At 45.9% G+C, this 19,950-nt stretch overlaps 1 long non-coding RNA gene across 3 annotated transcripts in view; it reads right to left on the bottom strand.

The window, feature by feature from the left end:
• Positions 1-580: 580 nt before the first annotated feature.
• The window catches only part of LOC131485128 (uncharacterized), a 28,410-nt gene continuing 9,040 nt past the window's right edge, over positions 581-19,950 (bottom strand). Inside the window, exons 6-7 of one of the 3 annotated variants that reach the window (XR_009248652.1) lie at positions 9,379-9,502; positions 581-759 (exon numbers count right to left, since the gene is read on the bottom strand). This is a non-coding gene — a long non-coding RNA (uncharacterized LOC131485128). Of the gene's footprint in view, positions 760-3,428; positions 3,538-9,378; positions 9,503-10,305; positions 10,452-19,950 lie in introns of those variants that run through there. The other 2 variants (XR_009248651.1, XR_009248653.1) reach the window with 2 other exon arrangements.

Below are 19,950 nucleotides of genomic sequence, written 5' to 3'. Positions count from 1 at the left end.
TTGCCAGCAGCAGCTACAGATCCCAGGCCTCCTTACCCACTCTCCTGGAGGAGCACTTCTGGGAACAGAGACCTCGCAGGGCTGATTTCTGGGCTGAAACCCCCTTTGCCACCAGCAGGAAGATGCCCGCGCCCTCAGGGGTGGGCAGATGGTGAGGCCTGCCTTCCAGCGGGGCAGCCGCACTGGGCTGGCAGTGCCCTTTTGAGCATGTAGGAGACAGCAGGGGCCCGCAGGCCAATATCCGCCCTCCCAGGTGTCCACACTTGGCAGCCCCACCTGTCTCCAGCCAACTGTGTACTTGCAGATGAAACTGGCAGAAGGAAGGAGCTGGGCTCCTAATTGGATTCTTGAATTTTTTTAAATCACAACTTGGATGTTTCCTGTTCTGTCCGGTCACACTGTCATTCCTTTTTTTTTTTTTTTTTTTTTTTTTTTTTTTACTACTTCTTAATGCTTCCTCCATGCCCTTGTCAGCCTGGGCTGCAGGGACTGCCCCCAGTCCCCAGCACTTACCTAGTCCTATTGGGTTGATGGGAGAGCAGGCAGGGTTTCAGTCTTGTCGTGAGCATTTACACAAATAGAAAATGTCAGCATTTAATCCGTAAAGGAGCCCAGGCTTGGAAGTTCCAAAAGCAAATGTTTGAAGGTGGAGGGTGCTTTCTCTGAGGACAAGTCCAGGAAGGAAAGCTGGTGTCCAGTCAACTCACGCGTGTAAGACCCTCTTGAAGACTTAGAAGACACCCTGCCCTCCTGGAGCTTCTAAAACAAAAAGACAAATTCACAGCCTATTACATCCCAAAGCCCACATCAATGTGCTGTCAGGCAGGCAGGGAGGGTTTGGTGGAGGAAGGGCTCACTGTGAATTGGGTTGGGAACCAGCCCTGGGGCGGTCGGGGTGGGGGGTGGGCCCAACTGAGACACTTCCTAGAGAGAGACATATGAGGAGTGACAAGTGCATGTCAGGCTATAGTAACTGTGCGACCAAAGGCTAAAAGAAGAGCCCGGGGACATGGGTGGCAGGCTGGAGGGTGGTGGACAGACTCAGGAAGCCTTGAATGCCTGTCCAGGGAGTTAGGCTCTTCTGTGTATAGGAGAGGTGAGAGGTGGCACAGGCCTGTAGGCGCATCCAATCCTGGCCCTGCCGCTAATCATCTTGAGCCCTGGGCAAAGTGTTCCTCCCTCTGGGCCAGGTGGCAGGGGTGGACAGGGATAGGAGCTGCTGATCAGGAGGACAGGGGTGCTCTTTAACAAATACACACGTCTAGTGCTAGACATACTGGTGAACATCTCTGGGGCATGGTCTGGACATGTCTTTGTTTTAAAAGATACTGCTGCTTCTTTTGTCTACACTGGATGAATTCATTTCCAAGATCCCGTTAGCTCTAAAATGAACATGTTTCTGAGGTTTGAGAGGATGGTAATGTAGCGAAGGAAAAACTTTTCCTCTACCCTCTTAGGTTCAGTGACTAGATATTGCGAATTAAACTGATGCACATGTGAGGCAGTGCTCAGTGATGAGTAACTCCAAAGGGTGGTTAGAATTTGGGCCTTATATACCGAACTTAATAGGAAAGATGATGGGTTTGTCTTTAGGAAAGACAAATGGGTTTTTAGAACAAATGGGAAATAAGAAAGTGTGATGATGTTTGTTTATGCAGATGTGAGTGATCTCTCTGTCTTAAGAGCCAGTAGAACTTCCCCTGGGAGGGAACTGATGGCATGTTTGCTCTTGATCTGTTTCCCGGGAGTAGACCAACACCAAAGAGGGAATTTATGCAGTCCTCATTTCTCAGAAGTTTCTGCTTTTAGTCAGATAAGAGAAGCTCTGAGAAGGCTTTTATCTGCATCTGTTGAATCTCAAAGATCTTTTGCTTAAAATAATCTTTTACCAACACTGAGGGTCTGAATAGAGCCCTACGGTGAAATGGCTAACATGAAGGAATTCTCGGCCAGCCTGGAGCTAACCTTCACAACCAGTGGAAACCAATGGCTGAAGATTCATTCTCACTGAGTAGACCACACGTCTGAATTGCTGGAGTTATATGGATAATTGCAGAACAAAGTTGATGCTGGGGGCTGGAGAGACATTTTGGGGGCTAAATGATCCAGATAATTGCAGTGGTGGTGATGCCCTCCCGGCATGCCCTGGGGTGGTGGGAGCACATTAGTCATGGGTTGGGGTGAGGAGAGGTGGTTGAAGAACAGGGAATAAATAAAAGGAATGAGCAGTCCTGTCTCAAGCAGGCCTGCGAGGGCGGGGGGGTGGCTGCCAGCATCCCAGGCAGGGAGACATGAGTCACACCCTGAGACGCTGACCTGCCAGAACCCAGCCTCTCTAGAAGGAGGGAGGAGGAGGCAGGCTCTGGAGATTCCAAATGTCAGGCTTTGCCTCTTGCTAGAGCCTTGAGCTTGAGATCTTTGTCATCCCTCATCATCAACCTTTGCAAAGCTATATGACTAACTGACCTCTGTTCGTAGGTCTTCTGCTGCTCTTTATCCTTAAACCATCAGAAGCTCTACACCTGACCTTAAGGACTACAGCCACCCAACCACCGACCACCGTCCTGGGCTGCAGTAACCAGAGTACCCTTACCTTTGGAGCTGCCCCATGGGACTGTCGTCTCTTCTAGACGGTGGGGCTGGTTTGTGACATTGGGAGGGAGGAATGACTTGTCACTGTGTTCTCAGCAGCCTGCTTCTCCCCAAGGCCTCCTCGTATGGGACCCCTGGCCCTTCTAGGAGGTCTTCTGCCCAGAGACAGGAGGACTTCTCTGATATTCTAAGGAGAATATCCAGACCACCCCCCCCCCACCCCCCGAAAGTGTGGGCAGTTCTCAGAGCGACTGAAAAGCTAGCTGTTGCTGAGTGGCATTGCCAGACACCATGTCCTGCCCCAGGGGCCAGGATCACTCCAGCTGAGAACAGCCACAGCCCTTTCTTACCTCTGGGACCCACTTGCAAGGGAGCCAGAGGCCGGAGTCACTATTGGGTCAGCTCCTACCCTTCTAGATCTTCCTGTTATTGAGTGCTAGACTTACTGGCCCCTTTTCTTCTCGGCTCTGTGTTCCGTGACCTCCTAGGTCACAACCTCACCCCACCCAGCCTGGCCCCCATCCCTCACCTAGGTCAGTGCCTACCCCCAGCTCTCTGCCCTGGCCTCAGGCAGATCTGGAGCTTGGGGCCCAGTGCTGCAGGCTTCTGCCTTTGCCGGGGTCAGCCTGGGTGGAAGCTGAAGATGAAAGTCTTTTGCCAACCCTGGCAGAGATGTGCCGAATCGTCTAAAGTAATTGAAGCCATTTTCTGCCTGTGTGAGGGATTTTTATTCCCAGAGATTCTGTCTGACCATTTGGGGCAGCCCTGTTTGGCTAGCTGAGGGTTCATATTTTTTCCCACAGCTGGATGTTTAGTGTCTATGCACTTGCCTTTTAAAAATGTCATCATCCAGAATAGCTCTGTTTCATTTTGTGTTCGATCTCCCTTTTTATCTTTAAGTGGGAAATGGGGAGACCAGCATGAGGAAGCAGTCATGAGGTTCATCTGTGTTCAAAGCAAGAAACGTGAGAATGCTTCTCCCCCCGTTTGCCCCTGCACGTGCTTTCCAGAACTAAAGAGCAGAGCTTGTATCCCAGCCTGGGATGGGCCCCTTGACCTTGAACCAGGCAAGGCTGACAGCCCTAGAACAGGGGCAGCTGCTGTGAAATAATTCAGAGACCTTATTGCAGAGCAGAGAAGAGCTGGAGGGAGACAGGATGCTTTGCCTCCACAGCCTCTGGCTTACAAAGCACCTAGAATTCCCTGGGACGGCAAAGAGGAGCCATTTCCCCCAGGCTCACCCCTTGGTGAGCTCCCTCCATGCCAGCACTGCGATGTGGCAGGCAATGTGAGATTCTCGCTGGGGTCAGCTATCTGAAGCAATGGTCACAGCTATGTGAGGTCACTAAAGCTACATTTAAATAAATTTAAATGAAGTAAAGTTTAAATATCAGTTCCTCAGCCGCACTAGCCTCATCTCGAGTTCTCCATGGCCACGTGCGGCTGGCAGCTGCCTTTAGGCCATTAGGCAGTGCAGATACAGAACATTTCAGTCATCACAGGAGGCTGTCTTAGAAAGGGCTGTGGGTTTTGGGAGAGGCTCGACAGAACTCATCGAATCAGCTTTATAATGAACTATCTATAAAATCGATGCTGCTACGTGTCCCTCTGACCTTGGGTAGACATTCATTCTACAGACTGTCCCAAGCTTCGTTCTGAACTCAGGGAACTGTGGCCTTGTGACGCGTCCCTTCCAGAAAGAACAGGTAGCATGCCTCTGGTAACCAGACCGACTAGGCAACTCTCGGATCAACTACCAGCCTGACATTTTACTGCCCAAATGAATACCTCTGTGTCCAGCGGTGACACTTCTTACTTGGCCATCCTTCTGCCCCATTGATACTGAATAACTGGTTCACACTGGATTCTCAGCCCCTCGGCATCACCCCTGCCTTCCCCCAAGCACCATCACCCCAAATAAAATAATCTGTTAATATCCTAGGTGCAGTCCACAAAGCTCCTGCATCAGAATTACTCGGTGGGGAGGGGCTTGTTTAAAATGCAAATTTCTCAGCCTCACTCCAAGCCAATGGAATCAGAATCTCTGGGGTGGGAGCCACTGCTAGTGAGGAAGCCACTCAGGAACCACCCGGAGAGTCCCTGGAAATGAGAAATCACTGCCTTTTGCATTCTAGGGTCTCTGATATATTGCAGACCAGACTGCTCCAGGGCTGAGAGCCAGATAGATGCCGGTGGCTGGTGAGGGCTGGGGTGTGTGAGACAGATGTGTCCCACCCCCAGTGTACACACACAAGTCAGTACACATGCACACTACTGGCCCCTAAGGTCTGCTGGGTAATAACAGAACCTCACCTAAGAAAAGCCTGCTCCAGTCCTGACCTTGGCAGTCAGGGATGAGCGCCTGGCATTCTCCCACTCCCCTGCTGCATGGACTCCCCAACCAAGGTCTCTAGGGCCTGCCTCAGAAAGACTGTCTTCCTTTTCTCTAAATCAGGGCTTCACCACCTTTATTAGCCCTTGCCTCACTTTGGTGAGCACAAAACTCTACCTCTGGGATTCTAGTGTGCCGTTGTCTCCCTCCGTGCCTCCCCTCCCAAATATTCTGGAGTTTGTGTTACAAAAATAAAGCTTCTTCCACATTTTCCAAATGTAAAATTACATGCACATAATACTTAACAGAGCATGAAGGTATAGTTCATTACTGGAAAGAAAGTCATACTCAAAGAGCAGAGTTTCTCCAGCTCACAGTGAATCAGAATCCCCTGCAGGGCTTGTTAAACAGATGGTTGGGCTCCACCCCCAGAGGCTGATTCAGGAGGTCCGGGGTGGGGCCTGAGAATTTGCATTTCTCACAAGTTTCCAGGTGGTGCTTTTGCAGCTGGGTGGGGGGATCACACTTGGAGAAACACAGATCTAGAATGATTATCCTCACATACTCCCTGCCTAGAGCCGGAGGAATGGCCAAGACTTTCTTTAAAACACCCAGCCAGGGATATCTCGTGGCTCAGTTGGAGGAGCATGTGACTCTTGATCTCAGAGTCATGAGTTTGAGCCCCACTTTGGGTATAGAGATTACTTAAATAAATACAACCTAAAAAAGTAATGAAATAAAATAAAAACACCCAAATAATCAATCACATGGGGCCCCTCCTCTCTCTAGTCTCCCTCCCTCTTCAGACTGGAGCATCTATAAGGCAAACCAACCCTATTTCTGTCTCTCTCTCTTTTTTTTAATGATTTTTTTTTTAAATTACATCCAAGTTAGTTAGCATATAGTGCAACAAGGATTTCAGGAGAGATTCCAGTGATTCATCCCCTATGTATAATACCCAGTGCTCATCCCAACAAGTGTCCTCCTTAATGCCCCTTACCCATTTAGCCCACCCCCCAAGGCCTCCCTACAGCAACCCTCTGTTCTCTATATTTAAGAGTCTCTTGCCCCCTCCCTGTTTTTATATTATTTTTGCTTCCCTTCCCTTATGTTCATCTGTTCTAAGTCCTCATATGAGGGAAGTGATATGATATTTGTCTTTCTCTGACTAATTTTGCTTAGCATAATAGCCTCCAGTTCCATCCACATAGTTGCAAATGGCAAGATTTCATTCTTTTTGATTGCTGAGTAATACTCCATTGTATGTATACACCACATCTTCTTTATCCATTCATCCATCGATGGACATTTGGGCTCTTTCCATACTTTCACTACTGTTGATAGTGCTGCTATAAACATTGGGATGCATGTGCCCTTTCGAAACACCATACCTGTATCCCTTGGATAAATACCTAGTAGTGCAATTGCTGGGTCATAGCGTATTTCTATTTTTAATTTTTTGAGGAACCTCCATAGTGTTTTCCACAGTGGCTGCACCAGTCTGCATTCCCACCAGCAGTGCAAAAGAGATCTTTTTCCGCATCCTTGCCAACATCTGTTGTTGCCTGAGTTGTTAATGTTAGTCGTTCTGACAGGTGTGAGGTGGTATCTCATTGTGGTTTTGATTTGTATTTTCCTGATGATGAGTGATGTTGAGCATGTTTTCATGTGTTGGTTGGCCATCTGGATGTCTTCTTTGGAGAAGTGTCTATTCATGTCTTTTGCCCATTTCTTCACTGGATTATTTGGTTTTTGGGTGTTGAGTTTGATAAGTTCTGTATCGATTTTGGATACTAACCCTTTGTCTAATATGTGATTTGCATATGTCTTCTCCCATTCCGTTGGTTACCTTTTAGTTTTGCTGATTGTTTGCTTCACTATGCAGAAGTTTTTATTTTGATGAGGTCCCAATAGTTCATTTTTGCTTTTGTTTCCCTTGCCTCCAGAGACGTGTTGAGTAAGAAGTTGCTATGGCCAAGGTCAAAGAGGTTTTTGCCTGTTTTCTCCTCTAGGATTTTGATGGCTTCCTGTCTTATGTTTAATTGTGAGTTTTGAGTTTATTTTTGTGTATGGTGTAAGAAAGTAGTCCAGGTTCATTTTTCTACATGTCACTCTCTAGTTTTCGCAGCACCATTTGCTGAAGAGACTGTCTTTATTCCATTGGATATTCTCTCCTGCATTGTCAAAGATTAGTTGGCCATATGTTTGTGGGTCCATTTCTGGGTTCTATTCTGTTCCGTTGATCCGAGTGTCTTATTTTGTGCCCCAGTGCTGTTCTCAATAACACCGATGGCCTCTCCAGGTGAACCTCCACATTGTTATTCTGACCAAGTCTGTCCCTGCAAAAGATGTCATCCACATTGGCTAGCCCAGAAGGGAGAAAGGAAAGGGAAGAAATGAAGAACACTTTCTTGCCAAAATAATACTGAACACAGGTTTCAAACTCCACATGTACGAAGTGTGTGTTGAGTGTGGTATGGTGCATGGTGTTGTGTGTGTGTGTGTGTGTGTGTGTGTGTGTGTACGTACCTGCACGGTTAGCCAGGGGGCGGGGTACATGTGCTCACATGTGTGTTTACTGCTCTTTAAGGATTTCTGGGCACAATGTATAGTGAACCAAAGCTGAAAAGTCATATGGTGAATCAGAATAGTACTGATGGAGAATGCAGGCCTCCTATCCCAACCAGGGCCTGGATGGAAACAGCCGCATAGCTCACGTATTTATTTGGGCCTTGGTGTCTCAGCAGTGAAGATATGGTGTATATGAACAAAAGATGGAGAACTTTTTCTGCTCTATATTTATAGGTTTCAACTTTTCCCGTGCAATCTATCTTGAGCTGTCCCCATGAAGCAGGCAAGCAGCCTCTGACACTCACATCTTGTTAGAAGTTCTACACTTTTTTTTTTTTTGCCCCGAGAAACAATCTAGTTCTCTGCCAGCAAGGCTGTCAGGCAGTAACGGAATGCCTGAGCTCATTCAGTTGTTTATGGGGCTTTCTCTGAGATCTTAAGCCCTTTTCCACAGATGGGAAAAGTGATGAAAAATCTTTCAGGAACAACCATGAGTGGCTCATCTGTCCTCAGCTGTCCTCATGTCACTGCTTGTTTCATATCTGTCATGCTGCTTAGCTAGTCTCACCTGGCTGGTCAGTCTCACCTGGACAGTTACACTCAGTTATAGGAACTTCGAGAAGAGAAAGGCCCATATGGCAAAGGACTCTAAATGATGCCTTAGGGGGAAAAGACACAGGAGGAGTGGAAGGTGTAATCCAGAGGAGTGTACTCAGGGAGGCACTGCCCTGTCTTCAAATATCCAAACAGCTATTACATGGAAACATCTTGAACTTGCTTCCTGTGCTCTCAAGGGAAGTTCTGACTGGTTAAGCCAGGTTATTTGCCAGGGTGTCCTTCTCTGCAGGCGTCTCATGTTAAGTGTCCCTGGAAGCCTTTTCTCTCTCACCTCCCTCTCTGGGCAAAATTACTGCTTCTCATGGTTTTAAATGTCATCTTTGAGCAGGTGACTCCCAAATGTTTATCTGTAGCCCAGATCAGTTTTCTAAAATGTAAACTTGTACGTTCAGTTGCCGGCTCACATCTCCACCTGATGTCTCTTTGACATCACCAACGTAATATGTGCAAAAGTGAGCTCTCGATCCTCCCCACACCAAATCTTGTCTTCCCACAGCTTTTCCCATCTCAGTAAATGGCACCAGCCTCCACCCAGTCATCAAGTCAGGAACCTGGGAATCATTTTTGGCACCTCTTTCTCATTCATGCCCCACATCCAACCCATTACCAAGCTCTGTTTATTCTCCTTCCAAAATATGCATTGAGCTCCTCTGCTTCCCTCACCTTGAAACCCACAACCCCCATTCAAGCCTCTGGTAGGCACTATTCCACACTTCTCCAGCTGGTCTTCCCTGCCTCTGACCCATCCCACATAGCAGCCCCAGAGACATTGGAAGGCCCATGTCTAATCAGGTCGCCCCCTGCTCAAACCCTTCAGTGGTGTCCATTTCAGTTAGAATATAGTCCAGGCTCCTTGTGGCACCTGCAGGGCCTCCCGCTCTCACCTCCACTGCTACCACTATCCTTATCACTGTGCATTTGTGCCACACTGGCCTCTGGCAGCTCTTTCCTTGTCCCTCTGCGTTGGCTTGCCTCCTCCAAAGGTCCCCTCTACCCCCTGACTTCCACTCAGTCTTTGATTTTCATCTATGTGCCCCTTTCCCAAAGAAGCCATCTATTTTGTTTATCTGCTCAGCATAACAAACTACCTACAAACCTAGATGCTGAAAACAACCACCATCTTCTTATTTCTCACAATTCTGTGAAGTACCAGGGGCTTAGCTAGGCCATGCCTCTGCTGGTCTTGCCTGGGGCTCTCTCAAGTGGCTGCAGTCAGACAGCTGCTGGGGCTGAAACATTCACAATGTCACCATGCCTATACTCACATGTCTGGCATCTTGGCAGGAATATCCCAGCTGGGACACCAGGAGGGCTGGGCCTCTCTGTGTCACCTTAGGGGCTTGCCCTCTCTGCATGGTCTTCCAGCAGGATGGCCCAATGGATTGGGACCTGGAATGATCCCATTAAAAGTCTTGTTAGAATAGCCATGGATATGAATATCTGTCAGCATGACTAAAAGGTTCCCAGGAGTGATGGTGCAGAATAGAGTAAATGAACCAGACTTTGGAGTCTGACGTTCAAATCCCACCTCTACCATATGTGATTCTTGCTTATTAATTAAGGCTGTTTTGGTTGCCAGCAGTAGAAAGGATTCGGGCTAGCTCAAGCACAAAAGGAAAATTTGCAGTAAGGATCACACGCAGGACTGACAGCAGCAGCAGTCAGGGCCCTTGCTCCCGAGTGCTGCCTGTAACCTGTCTCAGCCTCAGCAATCCCCCATCTTGGTGTTTCTCATCCTTTAGTTTCAAGTCTCACATCTGCATGTCCCTCCACATGCTGTTTGACCTGCTTGGTTCCAGCATCAGATTCCTGGTCAACCAAGGAAGGCCAGGGCACAGAGTTACGGCTGCTGGGCCCCCCTGAGAATGGAGGGCATGGCCAAAAAAGGAGATCAGTGTGAGACCCTTGTGGACCCCAAGCAGGGTTCAAGGACACTAGTTCAAGTTACTGGTAAGCCTTAGTTTCCCTCACATACAAAGTAAGATAATCTACTTCTCAAAGTTATTGTAAGGATTAATCAAAACAATGTCTGAAAGTGCCTTACACGTAGTGAATGCTAAATTCATGGTAAGCGGCATTAATGTTTTCAATATAGCAACATTACTGCTATCGGACAAATGAACAAAGAGTTAATAGCTTCAAAACATTATCACCGTCTTCAAGGTTCTGTGTTCATCCTGTACTTGCCTTGTCCCACGCTGGAATTAGCTGTTTCTCTAAGGAGCACTCATTCCTTGGAGGTAGTATGGGAAATGGTATCCAGAAGCCAGTTCCAGTCCCTAGATGTGCTCATTGCCAGTGGGATGTCACTGCTTCCAGAAGCCCTCAGGGGACAGAGCTAGAGAACATGCACATCTGTTTGTGTCCACGCTTATTTCTATCTCTCTGTATACAGGAAATCACGCGTTCACACCGATACTTCTAATCCCAATCACCACAGTGTTTATTCTAGTATTCTCTTTTTCCTTAATTGTTAACTTCCTAATTTTGATGGCTCTGTTGTGGTTATGAAGAAGAATGTTTTTGTGAAGGAGAATTATTTGAGAGAAATACTAAGGTATTTACCTAGCGGGAGTCATGAAGTCAGCAATTCACTCTCAGATAATTCAGGGGAAAAAGTGTTCCTTGAACCATACTTGCAATTTTACTTCAAGTGTGAGACTTTTCAAAATAAATGCCTTAAAAGCAAAATCAGTCATACACAAATAACCCTCTACATGCATCATTTCCTCCATGGCAGGCATTTTCCTAAAAGAAGAGATGCTGTGTCAGAAGCCCTAAGCATATGGTGGAGCCTGGGTGGTTCAGTTGGTTGAGCATCCGACTCTTAGTTTTGGCTCAGGTCATGATCTCACAGTTCGTGAGAATGAGCCCCGTGTCAGGCTCTGTGCTGACAGCGAGGAGCCTGCTTGGGATTCTCTGTCTCTCTCCCTCTCTCTCTGCCCCTCCCCAGCTCTCTCTTTCCCAAAAATAAATAAATATTTTTTTAAAAAAGCCCTGGGCATTCATAATTTTAATGAATGTTGCCCATATTGCTCTCCATAGCACTGTTACCAATTTATATATACTCCTGCTTAGAGACAGTGAGAGGCCTGTACCCTCCTTAATACAGTATCTGATCAAATTTTAATTTTTAAAAATAATTCAAGTGGTGAAAACTATTATGTAATTTTAATTTGCATTTCTCTTATTGTGAGTGAGTCTGAATGTCTTTCAGAAAGACTTAGAAGCCAGTTGCATTTTCCTTTCCTTGAATGGTCAGTGCACAATCTTTATCCATGTTTTTATTTTTATTTTTTCCCCCCATGTTTTTATTGCATATTGTTCCTTTATTATTGTTATCATTATTGATTTAGAGATGAGGGAAATTAAGCCAAAATGAATAGTAAATATTTTTCTTTTTTTTAAGTGTTTATATATTTTTGAGAGAGATAGAGAGAGTGTGAACAGGGGTAGGCAGACAGAGAGAGGGAGATACAGAATCCGAAGCAGGCTCCAGGCTCTAAGCTGTCAGCACAGAGCCCGACGCGGCGTTTAAGCCCACAAACCATAAGATCATGACCTGAACAGAAGTCAGATGCTTAACTGACTGAGCCACTCACACACCCCATAAATATTTTTCTTAATTTGTCATTTGTTTTTGGACTTTTTGGAGATAGTTTCTGTCACTCAGATAGTTTTTATTATTATGTAAGCACATTTATCACTCTTTTTTGCCTTATTTATTTATTTATTTTTTGTAAACTTTATTTTATTAAAATTTTTTTTTGTTTGAGAGACACACGTGCGCACACATGCACGAGTAGAGGAGGGGCAGGGGGTGGGGGCGAGAGAGAGAGACAGAGAGAGAATCCCAAGCCTGACGCAGGGCTTGATCCCGTGAAATCAATTCCTTTTTCCCCATTGTTTCAACATGCTGCCTTTACTGAACACTGAATTCTTCTATGTATTGGGGTCTATTTCAGGAATTTCTGTTCTTGTCCATGATCTGCCACAGGTACTCTCTAGAGACATGGCTGGAGAGTCCCATCTCCTCTGGTTCTCACCCGTGTCTCTGGCCACTCCTTCTCAGCCTCGGATGGCTGGATCCAGGCTCTCCTCCCCTCCCTCCTGTGTCTCAAGGCACCCACCACCTGCTCCATCCTGGTACCTTTCCCTTCTCTCTCTCTCTCTCTCTCTCTCTCTCTCTCTCTCTCAGGCGGGTCTCTCCAGCTTCACTGCAAAGGCCATATGTGCCTGGATGGTACATAGCACTTACTGCTCCGTCCCAGATCTCTCCCCCATCTCTAGACTCCTGTCCTCTGAGTCTCCACTTAGATACCTGCTTCCCCCACAAAGTTCCTCCAGAAATAGCAGCTCTGTTCATTCCATGGCTTAACTCAAAAATATTCAAGTCTTGACTCCTCTCTTCTCCACATTTACTCTATCAAGTCCTGTCAGCTCTGCCCTCAGATACACCCAGAATCCAAACAGCTCCCACCACCTTCATCCCTGCCCCCCTGACTCTTACTTAGACTATGGCAGTAGCTACCTAATTGGTCTTTCTATAGCGGCCCTGATTCCACTTCCCTTAGATTTAAAAATCTTAGTCGGTTCATGTCCTCCTCTGCTCAAAGCACTCCAGTGGCTCTCAAAGTCCCACAAAGGTCCCCAAAGCCTGCTTGAGCTGTGCCTCCCCTCAGACCTTTATCCCCTCCCATGTACCCACTTGATTGCTGCGCTCCAGTCACACTGGTCTCCCTTCTGTTCCCTGAATATGCCAAGAGGACTTCTGCCTCAGGGCCTTAGCACATGCTCTTTCCTTTACTTACAAGGCCCTTCCCCCAGTTTTACACATGGCTCTCTCCTTCACCTCCTTCAGGTCTCCACTCATAATGCCACCTTCTTGAAAGGTCTTCCCTGAAAATTATATATAAAATAGAAACCCTATCCTGCACCCTTACCTTCTATCCTTTTACCCTGTTCTTACCAACCCTGAAATGTTACAAACAGTATTTTTTAATAAACAGTATAAATGGTATTTATGTGTTTATTATATACCTATTCTTGCTAGCATGTAAGTCCCCATGAAGGCAGGGACTTGTTATTTTCCTTTACTGACATTCTTCTGCATCTAAAAGAGTGCCTGGAAAAACTCTGGAAAACAGTGTGGTGTTTCCTCAAAAAATTGAAAATAGAATTACTCTATGACCCAGCAATTGCACTACTAGGTATTTATCCAAAGGATACAGGAGTGCTGATTCAAAGGGGCACATGCACCCCAATGTTTATAGCAGCACTATCAACAATACCCAAAGTATGGAAAGAGCCCAAATGTCCATCAGCTGATGAACAGATAAAGAAGATGTGGTATATATATGCTACTTGGCAATGAAAAAGAATGAAATCTTGCCATTTGCAACACTGTGGATGGAACTGGAGAGTATTATGTGAAGTGAAATAAGTCAGAGAAAGATAGATATCCTATGATTTCACTCATATGTGGAATTTGTGAAACGTAACAGAAGACCATAGGGGAAGGGAAGGAAAAATAAGATACAAACAGAAAGGGAGGCAAACTATAAGAGACTCTTAAATACAGAGAACAAACAGAGGGTTGATGGGGGTGGGGGGTTGAGGGGTGGGAAAAATAGGTGATGGGCATTGAGGAGGGCATTTGTTGGGATCAGCACTGGGTGTTGTATGTAAGTGATAAATCACGGGAATCTACTCCTGAAGCCAAGACTACAACGTATGTCAGCTAACTTGACAATAAATTTTTAAAAATAAAATAAGATAAAAAAAAAAGAGTGCCTGGCATATACTAAATCCATCATAAATACTTGTTGACTGAATGAATGAATGAATGAATGAATGAGTGAGTGAATCTGTTATGCTCTAGTAGTGCAATGTTTTAATTATTGTTGCTTTATAATACCTATTTTTCATTTACAATTTCATTTACAATTACAATCAAGATGCCATTGATCGTAAGGTCCACTACGATTTCATGTACCAGCGAGAAAGAAGTGTAACCAATAACTACCAATTAAACCATAACAAAGTGCTTAAAATTAAAAATTTATGCTTACTGAGAGAGCACTTTTAGACTTATGTAGACATAGAAGTTCATCATATCTTACACTTGGACATACATAAGAAAGAAAAGGTAAGTAAAATAAATTGGCTAAGGTAGTTCTAAAATGTCTTCACATTCCTATTTTGATTCTGACCATTGATGTCCTTGTTTTCCAACAAGTACTGTCCTCTGTATCTTCACAAGTGTAAGTTTGATGATGTAGCATTTCTTAAAAGAATACCCCACTATTGATCCAGGATTTTCTTCCGAGTCGCTGACAATCTCAGCCAGTGTTGATGTGCATGGACAGGTGATGACAACTACCTCCTGACTGCCTTCCTTAGCGTCCTCACCTCCAACTAACTGAGAGTAAGGGCTTCAGCGTATGAATTTTAGGGGGACACAAACATTTAGTCTATACCACTAGGGAACAGAACCCTGGAGGGAAAACATCCTACTCTGTTGGGTCACTGTGGAAAGTAAGTATTCCCCAGACACCTACACCAGGTCTGAGCTCGACACCAGGGGATGATCAAGTTGAAGGATTTATCAGTGACTGAGGCCGGCAATATTTGTTGCTGGCAGGAGAAATCCACTGTCTAATTTTGAACCTCGGCATCCTAGAATTATGGGGCAAAGCCTGTTTTTGATTCGTTTTGAGCTTCTCTCTGCAGCAATTCTAGCCAATTAAGCCGACTCTGCAGGTTCCCGGGCAGTGAGGGCTTTGTGTATGGGCTATATTTAGCGCCCATGGCAGGTGGACATCTGCCACACTGCGCCCAGCACTACCTTGCTCACCTCTCCAGCAGCGTCAAGATGACACCTGAGGGCTTATGTGGCAACGTGGAGGCTCCCCACACCTTGCACTAACCCAGATGCCTCCCTCCTAGCCCCAGTGTCTTTGCCTCAGGTGGCACAGTGCCTTTTTATGGGCACTGTGCTCTGGGTCTGCTGGTTTTTTAAGGGCCTGTAGAAAAATACTTGAAACCTGAATTTAAAATGTATGGCTCCTGGGGCATCTGGGTGACTCGGCCAGTTGAGCATCAGAGTCTTGATTTCAGCTCAGGTCATGATCCCAATATCATAGGATTGAGCCCTGGAGCCCTGCAGCTCTGCATCAGGCTTGGTGCGGAGTATAGAGCCTGCTTGAGATTCTTTCTCTCTCTCCCCCTCCGCCCCTCTCCCCTGATCATGCTCTCTCTCTAAATTAATTAATTAATTAATTAAAAATAAAATGTATGGCTCCAAGAGACAGAAATTTCTAAATTGAAATTAGCAAATGTTAATTAAATGCCCAGAAAATGTCAGTGGGCACCTACAATTGATCTCCACTATTATATAAATGTCTAATAAATATGTGGTTATATTAGTATATATTTTATATCATATATTTAGTTTTTAAAAAGCTAAAATGTAAGGGTGCCTGGGTGGCTCAGTCGGTTAAGCATCTGACTCTTGATTTCAGCTCAGGTCACCACCTCATGGTTTGTGAGATTGAGCCCCGCATCAGGCTCTGTGCTGACAGCATGGAGTCTGCTTGGGATTCTCTGCCTCCCTCTCTCTCTCTTCCCCTCCTTGTTCTCTGTTTCTCTCTCTCAAATAAATAAACTTAAAAAAAATTTTTAAAGAGTTAAAATGTATAAAAGCCCTTTCAAATTTGCTAGAGCAAAGAGATATATTTAACATGGGGTATAGTTGCATTTTAATATTTGGTATGAAGTGAGATATGTCCCCTAATGTCAGCACACCCAGGGCCTGGTCCAGGCAGACGTGTTTTCTAATGGCCATGAGACCCTGACCTCTGGGCAAGGCCTGATTCCCACTCAACCAGCTGCCTAGTTTGTGAGGACGCTTAGCTTGGCCCAGGACGATCCAGGCACAACCCGGACCCTAATGCTCTACAGCAGTGCCTCTCACAATGTCCTCCAGGAGCCACTTACAACGTGTGGAACACTTGTTAGACCTGCAGTTTGGGCCCTTGAGACCTACTGGACCAGATTATCTGGGAGAGGGCTCCCAGAAGCTGTACTTGTAACAGGCTCCCAGGTATTTCGATACATAGTCAGGTATAAGAACCGGAGCTCTATAGACACTGGTTCTGTTTGGCAGAGAGCTGTGCAGAGTCAGTGAGAAGCAGGTCTCAGGATATGATGCAGGGCCTCTCAGGTGCTGTGGCAGAGGACTGGGGCCAGAGCCAGGACCCAGGCAAGAGGTCTAGGGCTGGAAGGGGCATCAAGTAGGACCAACAGACTGGGGTTTATGCCCTTTCTGGCTCCTGAATTCTCCCACCTGCACCAGGCCAGTATGTAGGGCTCAAGCCCTAACAGGAGCTCCTTGGGGCTGGATTCAATATCTAGGGCAAGATCAAAGGGACAGACATGGTGCAGGGGGGAAGGCGTGGAAAGGCTGATATGCACTCATGTATTCATTTATTCGGTGTACATTCATTTATCTAATATGATCGACCACCTATTCTGCACCAGATGCTGGGCCAGGCCCTGGCCATACCACCAAGGACAAAAATGAATATTATTCCCTGCCTGCGTTGGGTGGCACACAAATCTGGCACAGCCACTGGGCAGGTGCTAACAGGGCTGATTGGGCCTCATGAGAGCTGCTGGGAAGTGAATGTGGGATTATGGGTCAGAGGAAGGTATCCCATTTCACTTCGGGTAGGAAAGGGCCTGGCTTAGGTGGCCTCTGTGGAATGTCTGCTGAAGGATTCTGTACCTACAACTGATCAACCAGTAAGTCTTGATACCTGCCTCTTTCCCCCTGTTCTATCCACCTCCAATTCCTGTCTATTCTGCTTCCAAAATACCTCTTGCTACTGTGCAGTTGTCTTTATTTCCCCTGCTACTATCTCAACCCAAGCCACTGTCCTCTCCCACCAAGTATGATGGCAGGAGCCACTGACCACATCATAACAATGAGGACTGTACATCATTGTACAATGATATACAATGTATAATGTATACAATGTACTATGTATAATAATCATTACAATCATTATAAGAGGATAAGCATTATCCTCTTAGCTTCCTGACAGGGACATGGATCCCCTGCTTAAAGCCTCTCCAATGACTTTCCCATGCCAGTGTCCCCCTGCCTCACTCTGCTTCCTGCGGAAGTCTGTCAGCCCCAAGGACACTCACACACCTGGAATGTCTTTGCTGACCTCCTTTCCCATTGCCTGAGTGATTGCTACTTATCCTTTATCACTTCCACAGAGAAGCCTTTCTTTTTTATTTTTAATTATTTTTAATGTTTATTTATTTTTGAGAGAGAGAGAGAGAGAGGGAGAGAGAGACAGAAAGAGAGAGTAAGCAAGCAGGGGAGGGGCAGAGAGAGAAGGAGACATCGAATCCGAAGTAGGCTCTAGGCTCTGAGCTGTCAGTACAGAGCCTGATGCAGGACTTGAACTCACGAACTACCCGATCATGACCTGAGCTGAAGTGGGATGCTTAATGGACTGAGCCACCCAGGTACCCCCACAGAGAAGCCTTTCTTGACCACACCCCACCCCCAGTGTAAATGAAGTCCCTTGTCTCTTTTACCTTTATTTTGTGCTCATAGCATGTACATGGTAATTATATATTCTTGTGATTATTTAATCATTGGATCATAAGCTTTTCCAGGCAGAGACCTGATCTATTTTGTCTCTTTTGGTAGACACAGTGCCCAGCACGTTGATACTCAATAAATATTTGTTAAATGAATGAACAAGCAAGAACATGGTATGCTTGTTCTAAAGTGTCCATCCTGGGGCACCTGGGTGGCTCAGTCAGTTAAGCATCTGACTCTTGATTTTGGCTCAGGTCATGATCTTATGGTTCATGAGTTTGAGCCCTGCACTGGGCTCTGTGCTGACAGCACTGAGCCTGCTTGGGATTCTCTCTGCCCCTCCCCTGCTTGCTTGAACACTCTCTCTCTCTTTCTCCCTCTCTCAAAATAAATAAACTGAATTTTAAAAATGTCCATCTTTGTGGCAGGAGTCATGGGAAATGTAAGGAAGAGGAAAAAAAACCCATAGTCCCTGGATTTTAGTGGATTTAGGAAACTATCTCTTGATGAAGACATTTGTATAGTTATCTACTACTAAATAAAAATTACCCCCATATTTAGCAGCTTAAGACAAACATTTATAATCTCACACCATTTTAGCAGGTCAGTATTTGGAAAGACTTTAGCTGCAGGGTCTGCCTCTGGGTCTCTCTCAAGGCCAAGACTATAGTCATTTGAGGGCTTGACTGGGGCAGGAAGATTCATTTGCAAGATGGCTCTCTCACATGCCTGCCATTAGTACTGGTTGTTGTTTAGTAGCCCCAGTTCTTCACCACATGAACCTTTTCATAGGACTGCCTAAGTGTCCTTCTGACTCTGACATGGTGGCTAAATTCTTCCAGAGCAGGTGGTCCAAGAGACCACAAACCTGAAATCACAATGTCTTTTATGAGCCTTGGGATTCACACTATGTCATTTCTGCCACCTCCTATTGGTTATACAGGACAGCTCTACTTACTGAGGTTGACTGCACAGGGGCATGAATACCAAGAGATGAGGATCATTGTGGGCCTTCGTTAAGGCTGAATACCAAGTGCTGAAGTGTAATGCGTGAGCATGAATTCATAGAAGGGAACGATCTCTGGCTGATGAAAGTGGTTGATTCAGTCTGTAGCCTGAAGAATGACTAGCCACTGGGGAATTGTCCATGAATTAAGGGAAGGCAGGCTAGGTGGGAGCACAGCATAAGCAAAGGCACTGAGGCAGGAAATGGACATCATGAATTTATTAGTAAGAGAGGAGAGTGATCCGGATGGAGCAGAGAGTGCTTGTGGTTTGAGGTAGAGGTAGTAAGACAATGTAATTGGGTGATATCTAATTAAAGAGGACCTTAGAAGCCAGGCAGTGATGTTGTTTTGGTGGGTTGTCAATAAGGAACAAGGTGAGTGTTAAGGTGTCTGATTATGATGAAAGCACAACTTTAGGAAGCATAATTTAGGGGTAGCATGTAAAATGGCTTGGTCTGGGGAGAGTCTGAAGGTAGAGTCCTGAGCCTTGGCATGGTGAGAACCTAAAATAAGATCTTGGTAATAGGAGTGGAAAGGAGGCAGAGTTTTGAGTATTATTATAGAGGAAAGGAAGATATAGGATGAGGTAAAGAGATGGGTCTGCATCTCACTTTCTCCATGCACAGAATGAGGGTGTATGGGTTAGCATCTGTCCCACCTATCCCCCAGCACTGGGTTGAACATCATGGGATTTGATGGATAGGAAAGTACTCTGACAGGAGAGAAGGTGTAGACACTGAAGGGATTACTATTGTAGGAACAACTCACTTGGTGAGCAGTGTTTATTTTAGGACAGAGGGAGCTAAGGCTGAGAAGAGACTAGAGGATATTTGGGGACATATCTGCCCAGCTCCGCATCCCTCTACCCCATTTCATCCCTCATGGATCTAAAATCCAACACCTCAGGGCACCCAGGGTGGCTCAGTTGGTTGAGCATACAACTTCTGGTCAGGCCGTGATCTCATGGTTCATGAGTTCAAGCCCCATATCGGGCTCCCTGCTGTCAGCGAAGAGCCTGCTTCAGATCCTCTGTCCCCCACTCTCTCTGCCCCTCCCCTGCTCGTGCTCTCACTCTCTCTCAAAAATAAACACTAAAACAAACAAACAACACTAAAAAAATAAAATAAAACCCAACACTTCTCTCTTCCCCTCTCTTTGTCCATGCCCCGCAGTTACCCAGCTGCAATCTGGGCTCTTGACTCCATGCG

This window comes from Neofelis nebulosa, chromosome 9, assembly GCF_028018385.1.
Source record: "Neofelis nebulosa isolate mNeoNeb1 chromosome 9, mNeoNeb1.pri, whole genome shotgun sequence".
NCBI lineage: Eukaryota > Metazoa > Chordata > Mammalia > Carnivora > Felidae > Neofelis > Neofelis nebulosa.
The sequence above is the reverse complement of the archived record's forward strand: the minus strand, read 5'-3'. Positions and strand labels throughout refer to the sequence as shown.